The sequence below is a fragment of the Eptatretus burgeri genome, chromosome 5 (genome assembly GCF_056783735.1).
Source record: "Eptatretus burgeri isolate ZD-2024b chromosome 5, Ebu_testis_v1, whole genome shotgun sequence".
NCBI classification, from domain to species: Eukaryota; Metazoa; Chordata; class Myxini; order Myxiniformes; family Myxinidae; genus Eptatretus; species Eptatretus burgeri.
The window spans coordinates 102,330,826-102,344,283 of record NC_140965.1 but is presented as its reverse complement, the minus strand read 5'-3'; the positions used below and the strand labels follow the sequence as shown (position 1 = coordinate 102,344,283).

At 44.4% G+C, this 13,458-nt stretch overlaps 1 long non-coding RNA gene across 1 annotated transcript in view; it reads left to right on the top strand.

Moving 5' to 3' along the window:
- LOC147027083 (uncharacterized) overlaps nt 1-13,458 on the top strand; it is a 50,929-nt gene that overhangs the window by 17,897 nt on the left and 19,574 nt on the right. Inside the window, exon 2 of the long non-coding RNA XR_015058673.1 lies at nt 12,700-12,772. This is a non-coding gene — a long non-coding RNA (uncharacterized LOC147027083). The remainder of the gene's footprint in view (nt 1-12,699; nt 12,773-13,458) is intronic.

Genomic DNA, 13,458 nt, shown 5'->3' with positions numbered 1-13,458 from the left:
CATCCTCAAGGATAGAAATGCATATCGTTGAGTTGATGTCACCAACACACTCCACAAGCTCTGACCGACCAGCGCTCCAGATTGCTCCCCACACCATCAATGAAAAACCACCATGTTTGACAGTTGGCTGCAACCGTTTCAAAGAAAACTCTTGACTGAGAAGTCTCCAGACCATACACGTCCACTGTCAGAAAATTTAGTAAATTGGGATTCATCTGAAAAAATAACAGTTCGCCAAAACTCCAAGGGTCAATTGGCCATCTCGTCAGCCCACTTCTTTCTCCTTTGAATGTTGGCTGGTCGAAGAAGAGATTTTTTTCCAAGCTGCTCTCCCATAGTAGCCCAGTTGATGAAGGTACCACATGTCAGTTCTTGAGCTAACTTGGACCTCCTCTGCAACATCTGCTGCCTTGCAACGGGGAGTTTTCTCAATGGACCGCTTGACAGCTCAAAGACACCTTTTTGAGGGCCCAGATTGACCAGAACGGGAAGCTGTGGATTCCTTACCTTCATTGGTGAATTGCACAAGCATCCAATTGATCGTAGAAAGCAGAATGCCAATGTTCTGAGCTATCTGATGCTGGTGTACTCCACCTTCCGAATGGCCAACAATTCGTCCTCTTTGAAAATCGGAAAGGTCGTGTGCTCCCTGGGTTTGAGGCATAGTTAATTGTCATATAAGTCCCAGTAACTCATTTCCGCAAAGAAATCGTTGAATATTAGTACAAATCACTAAGCCTGGTGTTGGCTTAGTGGTTAGGGTGGTGGCTTGGGATCCAAGGTTCCTGAATTCAAGCCCCGTTGGCCGCTGATTTAAAAATACACCACGAGGTTGACTCAGCCTGAATCCTTCCGAGGTCAGCAAAATGAGCACCAGTGTACTGGTAAGGGGGACACTAAATCAGCGGCATAGCCACATCCCAAGCAATGATGCAACCAGCAGCCACAGGCTGCACGAGAGAGAGAGAGAGAGAGAGAGAGAGAGAGAGAGAGAGAGAGAGAGAGAGAGAGAGAGAGAGAGAGAGAGAGAGAGAGAGAGAGAGAGAGAGAGAACAAATCACTGAGTAAAACTGTGTTATACAGATGAAATGAAGAAATTTAAGGTGTCTATTTACTTCTGTCATGTCCTGTGGAGTTCAGCAGGTTGGGCCAACAAACAAACAGTACTGTATTTGATTGTAATTTCCAAACCTAGCGTGTAATTTTCAAAAAAAATATTATATTGCAAGAATTTTGCTTCCCCCTTCCCTCTCCACCATCAACCCCCTCCCTCAGCACATAATGAAGACCCACTCACATATGTTGGTTCCAACGTCCTTTGGTGACTATGAAAGTTTGCTGAAAATTGGAAGAAAAATCCAACTCCAAGATGAAAACTAACAGTGATTACATATATTTTATGATTAATTATCAGATTATATATATGCCTCTGTTTTGTCATCCTTCTGAGGTCGGCAAAATGAGTGCCAACTTGCTGGTATCCTGTGTCAGAGTGGCGACCCATCCAAAATTGTGCCCAATAGCCAAGGAGACTGCTGAGGCAGCAGCAACACTCTGCACAGAGTATGGTCCCAATGGATAGATAGATGGATGATTACATCTACACTTGTAAAAGGCAAATTTCAATCTGTCTCTCTCTCTCTCTGTCTCTCTCTCTCTCTCTCTCTCTCTCTGTCTCTCTCTCTGTCTCTCTCTCTCTGTCTCTCTCTCTGTCTCTCTCTCTGTCTCTCTCTCTGTCTCTCTCTCTCTGTCTCTGTCTCTCTCTCTGTCTCTGTCTCTCTCTGTCTCTCTCTCTCTCTCTGTCTCTCTCTCTCTGTCTCTCTCTGTCTCTCTCTCTCTGTCTCTCTCTGTCTCTCTCTCTGTCTCTCTCTGTCTCTCTCTCTGTCTCTCTCTGTCTCTCTCTCTGTCTCTCTCTCTCTCTCTCTGTCTCTCTCTCTGTCTCTCTCTCTCTCTCTGTCTCTGTCTCTCTCTCTCTGTCTCTCTCTCTGTCTCTCTCTCTGTCTCTCTCTCTGTCTCTCTCTCTCTCTCTCTCTCTCTGTCTCTGTCTCTCTCTCTCTCTCTCTCTCTCTCTCTCTCTCTCTCTCTCTCTCTCTCTCTCTCTCTCTCTCTCTCTCTCTCTCTCTCTCTCTCTCTCTCTCTCTCTCTCTCTCTCTCTCTCTCTCTCTCTCTCTCTCTCTCTCTCTCTCTCTCTCTCTCTCTCTCTCTCTCTCTCTCTCTCTCTCTCACTCTCTCTCCTCCAAACTCGGGAACTCAGGGTACAAATACAACTTTTTGTGGGGGTAACATGGGCTTTGTGGCTGCGACCTCAGGTGGGGGTGTGTAGGGTAGATTCTCCTTGTAAATGTGTACCCTGTCGCGCCACCTGGTGGTGGTGGCAGAGGGTAATACAATTTCCATTGGCTGCAATGTTAATTATTCACGTTTCTCTTTCCGTGCAGTCCAGGTAAATCTGCTCGTCATATATAAATTGTAACTGATTATTCCAATATATATGTATATCTATATATATATATATATATATATATATATATATATATATATATATATATATATATATATATATATATATATATTAATGTCTTCAAGCATTTTTTTTTCATTCTTGCAGGAGCGAGGCTCCTAAAAGAGCAAGAGAGAAGTGACAGTGGGACAAACATCAAAAGTATGAGTGAAGAGGAAAGTGGGAGAGGGAGGAGAGGGGGGAAACACTGAAACTATCAAGTTAGATCATTGGGTTACTAATATAATAATGGCATTCCTTTCATGCCAGAAAGGCACATTGGGTTGCCATGGCAGTTTCATTGGCAAGAAGTACAGTCCTGGACAGATCACCATTCCAACGCAGGTTACCCCAAATGGTTATTACCCCAGTACATTGGTACTCATTTCACCGAACTCAGAAGGATGACAGGCTGAGTCAATCCCACCTTATGTTAATTCAACGGACTTCATTAGCTGACATTTACTGATATAGTGAACCTGACTATCAGGTTCACTATGTCAGTAAATTAATTTTCGTTCAAAATCCTGATAGATTAGACAACCTATACATTTTTTGGAAACGTTATAACATGGAGAATCCGAAAATACATGTTTACATTTACGGACATACCGCCGTGGCGGCCATTTTTGGATTTTCAAATTAGCGGCCATGCAGGTATGTCCGCAAATGTCAACATGTATTTTTAGATTCCCCATGTCATAACGTTTTCGAAAATGTATAGGTTTGCTAATCTACCAAGACTTTGAACGAAAAAACATAGTGAATCTGACTAATTGAGAATCATGGATCACGGTCTAATTTAAAGGGAAAAAATTTTTTGATTTTTTTTTTCTTGCAAATCACAAAGTGTCGAAAAAAGCCCAAGAGTGTCGATTTTCGATGTCGCCAGTGATGTCACATCTGGAACCCACATTGATCCAAACTGCGGCTTTACATAAAGAAGCAGTGCATGTCGAGTTCGGATTCCGATACTAATTTCACCGTCATTACTAACTCTGATGGTTCTCAGAATAGTGAAACTGATCAGTGGGATGTTGAAGAAACTGTTGGCGATAAAATTGGTAATGGAAACGCTTTCGGGGGAATTGTGGAGCCGAATTGTTTTGAGCCTTATGCGAGCGATTCAGAGGAAGAATGCGGAATTGTTCATGAGGATGAAAACACTGTTCACATGACCACTTCAGCTTGGTAGGGTTTGATTTTCTGTTCAATCGATGGTTTATAAGAGAGATTATGTATTAATAGATAAATCGGTTTATATATTACTTGAGCAGAAATACCTGTCATTGCTCAAACAAAATCGATCGATCGGACAAAATGGATGATAAATGCTTTGACCCATGGCCACAGGCTGGCCAGCTGTCTTGTATGTCACAGAGACGTCCCGTTTCATACTTTTCTTGGATGCCATTTGTATCCGTGCCATGTCCCACCGTCATGTCTGTGAGGTGTCGATGTCCCTCAACAGTGGATGGGGGATTGTGGGTGTATGGTGGAAGGGGGGAGGGGGAGGTGTGGCAGTGGGTACTGTGAGGGTCATTATTGTGTGAGAATGGTGGAGGAGGAGGGAACCTTGAAAGTTTTCTCATCCTCGGTCAAATCCTCTTGGAGGAGTAGATGACACATACATACTTTCTGTTCACTATAAATAGATGGTTAATTTGATTTGCAGATGTTTGTGTTAATAAAGATAATTATTTTCAGGTGCTTTTGTGGTAACTGCCGGACAGGGACAGTGGAAACAGGTGTTTGATTCATCATTCAAATCTTCCCTGTACATGTGCTTGTAGCTGCGGAGAGATGGTGTTACAGTTTTGAGCGACGGCTGTTTCTTCCGCTCTGTCGTGGGTATGGAATCCTCTCTCTCAATCGTGGCAGATAACCGCAAGATCTAGCCATCTCTGTTGTTTCATAACATTCTCTATAAAATGTTCGAGCACAAAACCGAACATTTTGTAGGCCCAATCCACTCTCGGATATTTGTAGCAAACCTCGGGTCTTTCAGACATTGGTGTAGCATGAAACCATCTCGGTTTGTATTACTACAACCACCAAGGACACAGACTCGGCATATTTGTGGAAACTCGAAAATCATTCGCTGTTTGAGTTCAATCGTAACGCAATGTAAGCTGGACACAGGACGGATCTGGCAATCGATTCCCCGGTGTAACATCACAGCTAATTTTATGAAGAAGAAGAAGAAGAAGAAGAAGAAGAAGAAGAAGAAGAAGAAGAAGAAGAAGAAGAAGAAGAAGAAGAAGAAGAAGAAGAAGAAGAAGAAGAAGAAGAAGAAGAAGAAGATTGACTTTTAATTGCAAATTTACCTACTTTATAATTCGTAACACGGAAAACGACATCTTATCTATTTTGTAGGGCATCAAGGGATAGATTATGGTCAAGGTGGTCTGAGCATTTGGGTTCGCCTTTAACATCGTACAAGTCTTGGCAACAGAGCCACATCTGGTTTCAGTCCTCCTTGTCATGAGCATCTGGCTTGGCGAGCCGGCTTCTTCTGCCCGATGTTCCCATCCGCCCTGTCTGCCTTCCTGAACTCTGTGGCATCCCCTCTAATCCATTCAGCGGATTGTGGCATACTCGTGGTGCAATGCTGTTCCAGCGTGATCGAGCTGCCATTCATCGAAACGTGCTTGGGGAGAATATCCAAGGCATATAATTTTTTTAGGCATATCCAAGCATATACATTTATATTGACATACAAAGGCATATTCAAGCAACAAAATTATATTAAACACTACCATTTCTGAAGCAAACAGGAATGAGCAGAGTCAGACATAGACAATGTACAACTTGCTATCCACACGATTTGTGATGATGACTATAGTTTTCATTATACTATAACAGAGAATTGGCATATTTTGGAATTATTTGTACAACTTCTGGAGGTTTGATAATTTTTTCTGTGATAAAATCCAGTTTTTAAGTTGCAGGTGTGCATTAGTGCATATGATATTAATTGACCCACTTATATAAATAAGGTCTTGGCTATATTTTGAAAACTACTAATATCTGCTACCTCTGGGAGTACAACGTGGTGTCAATACCCCCCTTCCTCAGGCAGGGATCAGTGGTTATAATTTTGTGTGTTCCTTCCATTCCATAATAAATAATAAATAATAAATGTTACCATTGGATTTGTGGTGCCCGGGACAAAAGGTCAATAATGGCACCCCCTCAGGCACTGGCATAGTCAGGAATTTCTATTGGGGGGGGCCATATATGAAAGAGCTCTAAGCTTCCCCAGCAGTATCAGCAACAGAGCCCTGGCAGCTGTTCAAAATGAAAATAGATTTAGATTTAATCATGATCTCCGAAGTTGATTGGGCTAATTAACTACAAAGAATCAGGAAGAATTCCCATGTTTCTAAATGTGCCACGTTCAGGTGCATAGAGCAGTTTAATTGGTCCTTCCATGGCACGGCATTATATTTACAAAATAACAAAAATAATGATAACATTGGAACAAGGCATTTATTAATACTAATAATATTAGCAACAATAATAATATTATTACCATTTGGAGAAAAAAATAATAGCGAATGATTCCACAAGATTTGCGATGCACTAGTCTGGTCCAGTGGACCTGCACTGGTCCAAGCACATCTGGGCTTGGTGAAAGGTAAACTAATGGTGAATCAGTACAGCGGGCAAGTATGTCACAAGGCTGTGAACAACAACATCAAACACGCATGCAAAAATTTAAGAAATATCACTGATTACAGTTATCCTCGAATGAACACACACAATATAAAGAGGGTGAAATGATAGGAAAGTGGAGATTCCAATCCAAAACGTCGAAAAGAAAAGAGAGGAAGACAAGGAAGTAAAAGAACTAACTTGACACGTGATCCTGGCCGACGCTGATTGGTCCTGCACAGCGCGAGGCATGATTGGTTCTGATCGACACGTCATTATGAAATAAACGTCCGATAGTTATATCCCCTTCATCCCTTGGGCCTATGAGAAATGTCCACATGACAGAATGCATATTAAACCTCATCATACAAGATAAGAGATGTACGTGGGCAGCCCCATCATTACTAACAATGTAATATGGATTTATTTCCTGTGTGCAAGTGATTAGTAAAAAAGAAAAATGTTAAACTTATGGGAAAAGTTTGTAAACATCAACATGACCACACATTGACACCTTGACACGGAGTTTAAAATGTAAAACGTGGTGATGAAAGTCGCTTCTGGTGCTCTCACAAGTCCGTTGTATTATAATTTATAAATCATGTACAATACAACCAAATGGAGCATTAAAACATTTTTTTGAGAGTGTCGTCGGTGCCCCCATCCACTTCATGCTCGGGGCGATCACCCTGTCACCCTCATCACTACACCTATGCCTTGCACAATGTCGGGATGTGATCCTGCCATATAATACCAAGAATATGCCTGAACCCACGGAGATGGAATACATTAAGTCAGCACTCTTGGAAGCATACATTGTCCACGTCTCACTGACATAGAGCAAAGTGTTAAGAACACATGCGTGATATACTCGAACACTGATCGCGGCCACATAGCTGAGGCTACCATGCAGAGAAGATGTGGCCATGCATAGAGAACAAAGCCACAGAGAGAGAGAGAGAAGAGAAAGGGAGAGAGACAAAGACGTATATATGTAGATTGTAGGACACTTTCACATGAAAACACAAGTTGGGGTGGCATCCCAGCTTAGTACAATGTTCCTATGTTTGACCATCCCCCAGGCAGATGCCTGGCCCATCCCCATCTCCTTGAGATGCTGATCAACCTGCTACAACCACGAGTTGCGTGGTCGGCCCGTTGGCCTCCTCCACTCATGAGGCTCCCGAACTGAGAGAATCTGGTGGGCAGGATCAGCATCACAAAAACGAGCCCCATGTCCATACAGCCACAACTGATGCTCACGGACTATGCAGGTAACAAATCTCATTTGAGTCTCTCTCTGCCACCATTCATTGAACACAAAGTTTGAACAGCGAGAGCCAAGGATTCTCTGAAGAGACCTGGTACCAAAGGAATTAAGTCTCCATCTCAGATCCCTGGTCAGAGTCCAAGTCTCATATCCATAGGGCAAGACAGGAAGCACCAAGTATCTGAAGACTCGGACTTTCGTCCTCCCGCACGGGTATGGGCAGCGCCACACCCTATGATCCAACGAATCCATGACACCCCAGGCTCGACCCAGACGTCTATTGACCTCTGACTCACAGCCATCAGAGACATGAATATCACTGCCAAGGTAAGTGAATCTCTCCACGACCTCAACATCCTCACAACAAACAGACACAGACAGGACAGCAGCGTCCAAGATGTCATTGAAAGCCTGGATCTTAGTTTTGATCCAGGAAGCCCACAATCCCAGTGGCTCCGACTCCTCATTCAGCACCTCGAGGGCCCCCAAAAGGATATCTTGAGTCTCCACAAAGATGACTACATCATCTGCGAAATCAAGGTCAGAGATAATGACATTCCCAAACGATGCACTGCAGCTTGCTCTCTGACATCTTTCCCAGAATCCAGTCCATACAAGTGCTGAAAAGTGTGGGGGTCAGTACACACCCCCTGACGAATTCCAGTAAAAACTGGAAGTAAGTCAAAGATGGTATCACCACATCTCACAGCACTCTCAGTACTCTCACTCTCACTCAAATGCTTTACAGAGATCAACATTGGCTGCAAGCAGCCCTTGCCGAAACTCTCATCTGCGTTTGGGGAGGACCCGAAGAACAAGGATATGGTCAATCGTTGACCTCTTTGGTGTAAAGCCTGACTGCTCTGGACGCTGGTGCTCAGGCAGATGGTGGCGAACCCGATCAAGAATTATCCGAGCAAAGATCTTGCCCGACACTCAGAGCAGCGTCACCCCTCGGTAGTTGTTGCACTCTTGGCGATCACCCTTCGCTTTCCAGAGAGGGACAACAAGGCCCCTCTTCCAGTCAGTTGGGATGATGCCTGTGTTCCAGCCCGAGCACAGAACTGCATGCAACGGCACGAGTACAGCAATTCTACTTGCCTTGAGAAGTTCAGCATGGATGCCACAGATCCCAGGAGCTTCACCCCATTTCAAACGGTTCACCCCACCCTGTGTTTCCACAAAAGAAGGTGGACCACAGTTGATTGGAGGGTCAACACTAGGGATTGTAACACCCCTGACATCTAACTTGACAGCTGGTGGATCAGCCTGGTACAGCCACTCAAAATAACTGGCCCAGTGGGCCTTCACTTTGGACTCCTCTGTCAAGAGCCCACCACCCTCTGCTCTAACTGCAGTACGCCAAGGCAGGGGCATGGAGGAAGACAATGCACAAATTCCCCTGGAAGCAGAACAAGAATCACTTGACTACAGGTGATGCTCTACCCCCTCACAGATTCCTCGCACATGGGCCTCTTTGTCCCCCCTCAAGCCGCTGTCACACCTTGACGTTTTAGCCACCGTATGGCAATGTATCAAAATATATGTAAAACGCTGGTGTACGCTGAACTATTGATATTTTATTTCAGTTTTTGGCATATTCATAACGAGTTGGATGTATGCATAACATATTAGTAACATACACAGAACGTTTCGATAACATATAGATAACTTATACCATCGAATGCTTAGCATGTTGTCGGCGTTCACAACCTGTGCCCAACGATAGTCTAACGTATGCATAACACGCGGTAGGGTATCGCCGACGATCACGTGGCGTAGCCTATTAAAAGGCTGCCACTCGACGATTCAAATCATAACCGCACTAGACATCGAAGTGTCAAGGCCCTGTCACACCTTGACGATTTATCCAGTGTATGCCGACGTATTAAAAGTTTGCCGAATACGCTGGCACACATCGAATACGTTATGGGTAAGTTTTGTAGATGTTAAGAGCACGCTGAAGCACGCTGGCATACGTCGTAGTACGCCGAGCACATCGACAAATTTTAAGCATGCTCAAAATTTTTAGACGTATGCCAGTGTATGACGCACACGCTCCGCATACGCTGGCCATAAGTTGTAGGCACGTTACGCGATCGTTGACACACATCGACACACGTGACTTGTAAGTTACTCATAAGTCGAAACACGTCGAGGTAATGTTTAGTGAACCCGAAACTTATTTCAAATCTATGAGTAACGTGCTTTGAACCTATGTGTAACGTATCTCCAATGCATATTTACATATGTCGACGTATTTGACGTCTTCCGGACGACCACAGAACTCACTGAACGTGTTACTAACTTACAGCTAACGTATAATGGCGTATTGGCAGCATTTAGGGGAATTGGTATATAAAAATGGGGTTCACACAGGAGGAACCCGTCAGTGTTCCAGACTCCATGGTATTTTTTTTTTTCTTCGGCATGACGGTGATGTTGACACTTCGATTTCTCGTGCGGTTAGGCCTAAGTCACATTTGCCATGGCGGCCGTGGGGTCTCCAAAATCTGCAGCCACTAGCAATTATACGGCGGCCGCAGTATTTCCACGGTCACACAATGTAGCAGTTACATATGTTTTTATTTTTCGGGGAGCCGCATGGCGAATTTAGAGATTGTGGAGACCGAAAACGTGGGGGCGCCATACGGTCTTTGATTTGATGTCGCATGGTGACCTGAAGGGGGCCCTGCGGCGGCCATATAATTTTCAAGGCAGACTCAAGTTACCCGCAAGGCGACCGCAGGGGGGGGCCCTAAGGTGAATGTGCGGCCAGACGGATGGTAACGAATGGGTTAATTATTTTTAATTTTTTTTTACCAGTTTTTTTTTTCTTTCGGCTTGTCGAATTGCTACGGCGAATGTAGAAATGAAAAAAGTTATAACTCCGCGCTATAATTCCACGGCGACCTCTATGGCCTGTAAAAGATAGCGAAACGGTGTAGGGCCACCCTGAGGCCACTGCAGAAACTCTGCGGCCGCCACACGTTTCTGTCAATTCAGAGGGCGTACGGCCGCCATATCCTCCCCGTAGAGCAAATGTGACTTAGGCCTTATATTATGATTTAAATTGTTGAGCGGCAGCCTTTTAATTATATTATATTATAACCACACAAGAAATCGAAGTGTCAACATCACCTTCATGCCGAAGAAAAAAGAAAAGAAAAGAAAAAAACATGGAGTCTGGAACACTGACGCTAAACATTACCTCGACGTATTTCAACTTATGAGTAACTTACAAGTAACGTGTGTCGACGTGTGTCAACGATGGCGTAACGTGCCTACAACTTATGGCCAGCGTATGCGGAACGTGTGAGTCATATGCTGGCATACGTCGAAAATTTTTGAGCATGTTAAAACTTGTCGACGAGCTCGGCGTACTACAATGTATGCCAGCGTGCTTCAGCGTGCTCTTAACGTATACAAAACTTACCCATAACGTATTCGACATGTGCCAGCGTTTTAGACAAATTTTTCATTCGTCGGCATACGCTGGCTAAATCGTCAAGGTGTGACAGCGGCTTTAGTGCGTGTACAGGTTCACGCCTCTGCTCAAACAGCTCAGCTCTGCCATTCATCCTGGCCCAGCGACTCTGGTCAATGTTATCCAGTTAAGACAAAATCTTGAGAGACAAAATTCTTCTCTGCCCTACGGTGAGTTCCAAGATATCTACCGGCAACATCAAGGATGGTGGTCGCGAAGGCACTCCACAACTCTTCAGGATTCCCCAAAGCACCCAGTCCCCTCAAATCTCCACTCAGCCAGTTCGCAAACTCATCAGCTGGCCTCTCATCCTTGAGCTTGCCAACATCCACCCTTGGCCGTGATGGAACATTCTCCTGCATTTAAGCTGCAACTTCAGAGGTGCTAAAACTAGCCTCTGGTCAGTGTTGAGGAACTGAGCACTCCGGTCAACCCTGCAGTTCTGGATCATCCTCCAGCCACCATCAACGAGCACATAGTCAATCTCCTTTGCAACACTGCCAACGTTGGCATACCAAGTCCAGCGATGCTGAAACAATTAAGCAGCCATCCGAAGTCCATGACTTCTTCAACGTCAAGGAACTTAGTGCTTTCTGGTTCACAGTTCCAGACCCGTGGGGATCAATGCATGTCTCATAAACATTCCTATCAGTTCCATTTAATGCATTGAAATCCCCCAAGACTAGAAGAGTATCTCGCCTGGGGCACTGACCAACATCAGACTCGAGCGAGGCATATAATGCGTCCTTCACGGTTTGATCATTCGCCTCAGTTGGAGCAAATACAGAGACCAGGGAAATGACACTCAAGGAGTGATTTGTATTACGCTCGTTGACCTGTGTTACCTCAATTATCATTGGAGTCAGCTTGTTGGACACAGCTACAGTAACTCCTTGGGCATGGTAACCATCAGAGCGACCAGAACAATAGTAGGTGTAACCCCCCACGATGATCGCGCCACAATCCGGTCTCCGAACCTCAGAGAGTGCTGCAATACCGATGTCCAAACGCTTGAGCTCAGATGATAACAGAGACAGGTGATCATCCTCTCTTTGGTATAGGACATTCCAGGCACCCACCCGAAGGAACCGCCTCAGGTTAACCCAAGGAGACCGGCATCTGGTGGACGACAACTCAGCACCACCCCAACACACTCTCCCGCAATCTGACCCGGGAATGTTACCCCGTCGTTTCCCTCCTATCATCAAAGATTGGGGGTCCCGAAGGCTTTGCCCCAATCCTGTCATCCTGTGAGCTGCCCTGCGAAGGGCAGCTGCAAATGATGTACTCCCACGGAGTGGGTTTTCAGATTTTTTTATGCTTTTAGAATGTTTTGCAGAATGAATGGTTTTACAGTGGCCGGAATGCAAATCCTGCCACGAATCTCCTTATAAGAAGTAACCCAACTGCAGGAGGAGGTCCGCAGACACAGTTGGGCACTAGATATGGATGGCCGTTGGCTCACAAGGAGCTCCTCCGCCCTTTGACAGGTTTTGTTCTTCATCCTGCTGGCTGTCCATATCATACACCCTCCTCACCAAGAAACTTGGTGGGGGAGAATGTTTAGTGCCGACAACCCGACCATGGAACAGGTTAATGCAGGTTTACATGGTATCTGCAGCAAGTCACAGATTGACAGCATGTGTCTGACCTGACCTGACACTGACCTGACTCCCATAGACACCCTCAGAACCCTACTTTTTTAATGCCATAAACAAACTTTGGTACATACAGGGTGATGATAGTTGTGGTAAAGTTTCATCAAAATTGCATGTGTCATTTCAGAGAAGAAGTTGAAAGTATTTGCGGACGGACAGACGACGCGCCATCCCATTAGCTCCCTGGAACTCCATTCTCGGTGAGCGAAAAATTAACATCCATGATGATTTGTTTTAATAAATCAGTAATAATTATTCTTCTTTCACTCAAGATGTAAATTCAGTAAATATATCAAATCAATTTTCCTAACGTGCAAAAATCAAACCCATAATAAAAGGTCGTGGAATATTCATTCAACATAAATGTATTCGTTGTTTCTTGTTCCTTCACCATCCTTGGTGGTACAGTTTCAAGGCCGCAAAAACTTCTTGTTTGGCTGAAACTTTTGTTTAGTTGGGAATAATCTGCTTGTGAACATAAATCTTTGCTTTGTATCATTCACAATGGTAAGTCATGCATCCTAGTCTTTAGCGTGGGTTGTAAATAATCCATGTGCATAAAGTATGGCATTTGCATCATCAGAACTTTGGTTTGTAACCACTCTTAACTATCATTTCCACTCTCATAAAGAGAATCTAGTTAAAACCAATGAATACTTGAATTATCTAGTCCATGGTCATTCAAAATCTTTTGAAGAATTTTGTAGAGGAAGAGCCCTTTGGCAGGATAGCTTAGAGGTATGCCCACTCACTTTGGAGCTGTCTCGCCTGGGTTCAAATCTAGACCCATATATAAACTGCATGGTGAAACGTCAATGTGTGTGCATCGTTCATCGAATGGATGTTAAGCCATCGGAGGACACATCTGTCAGTACTGGTCGTTGGT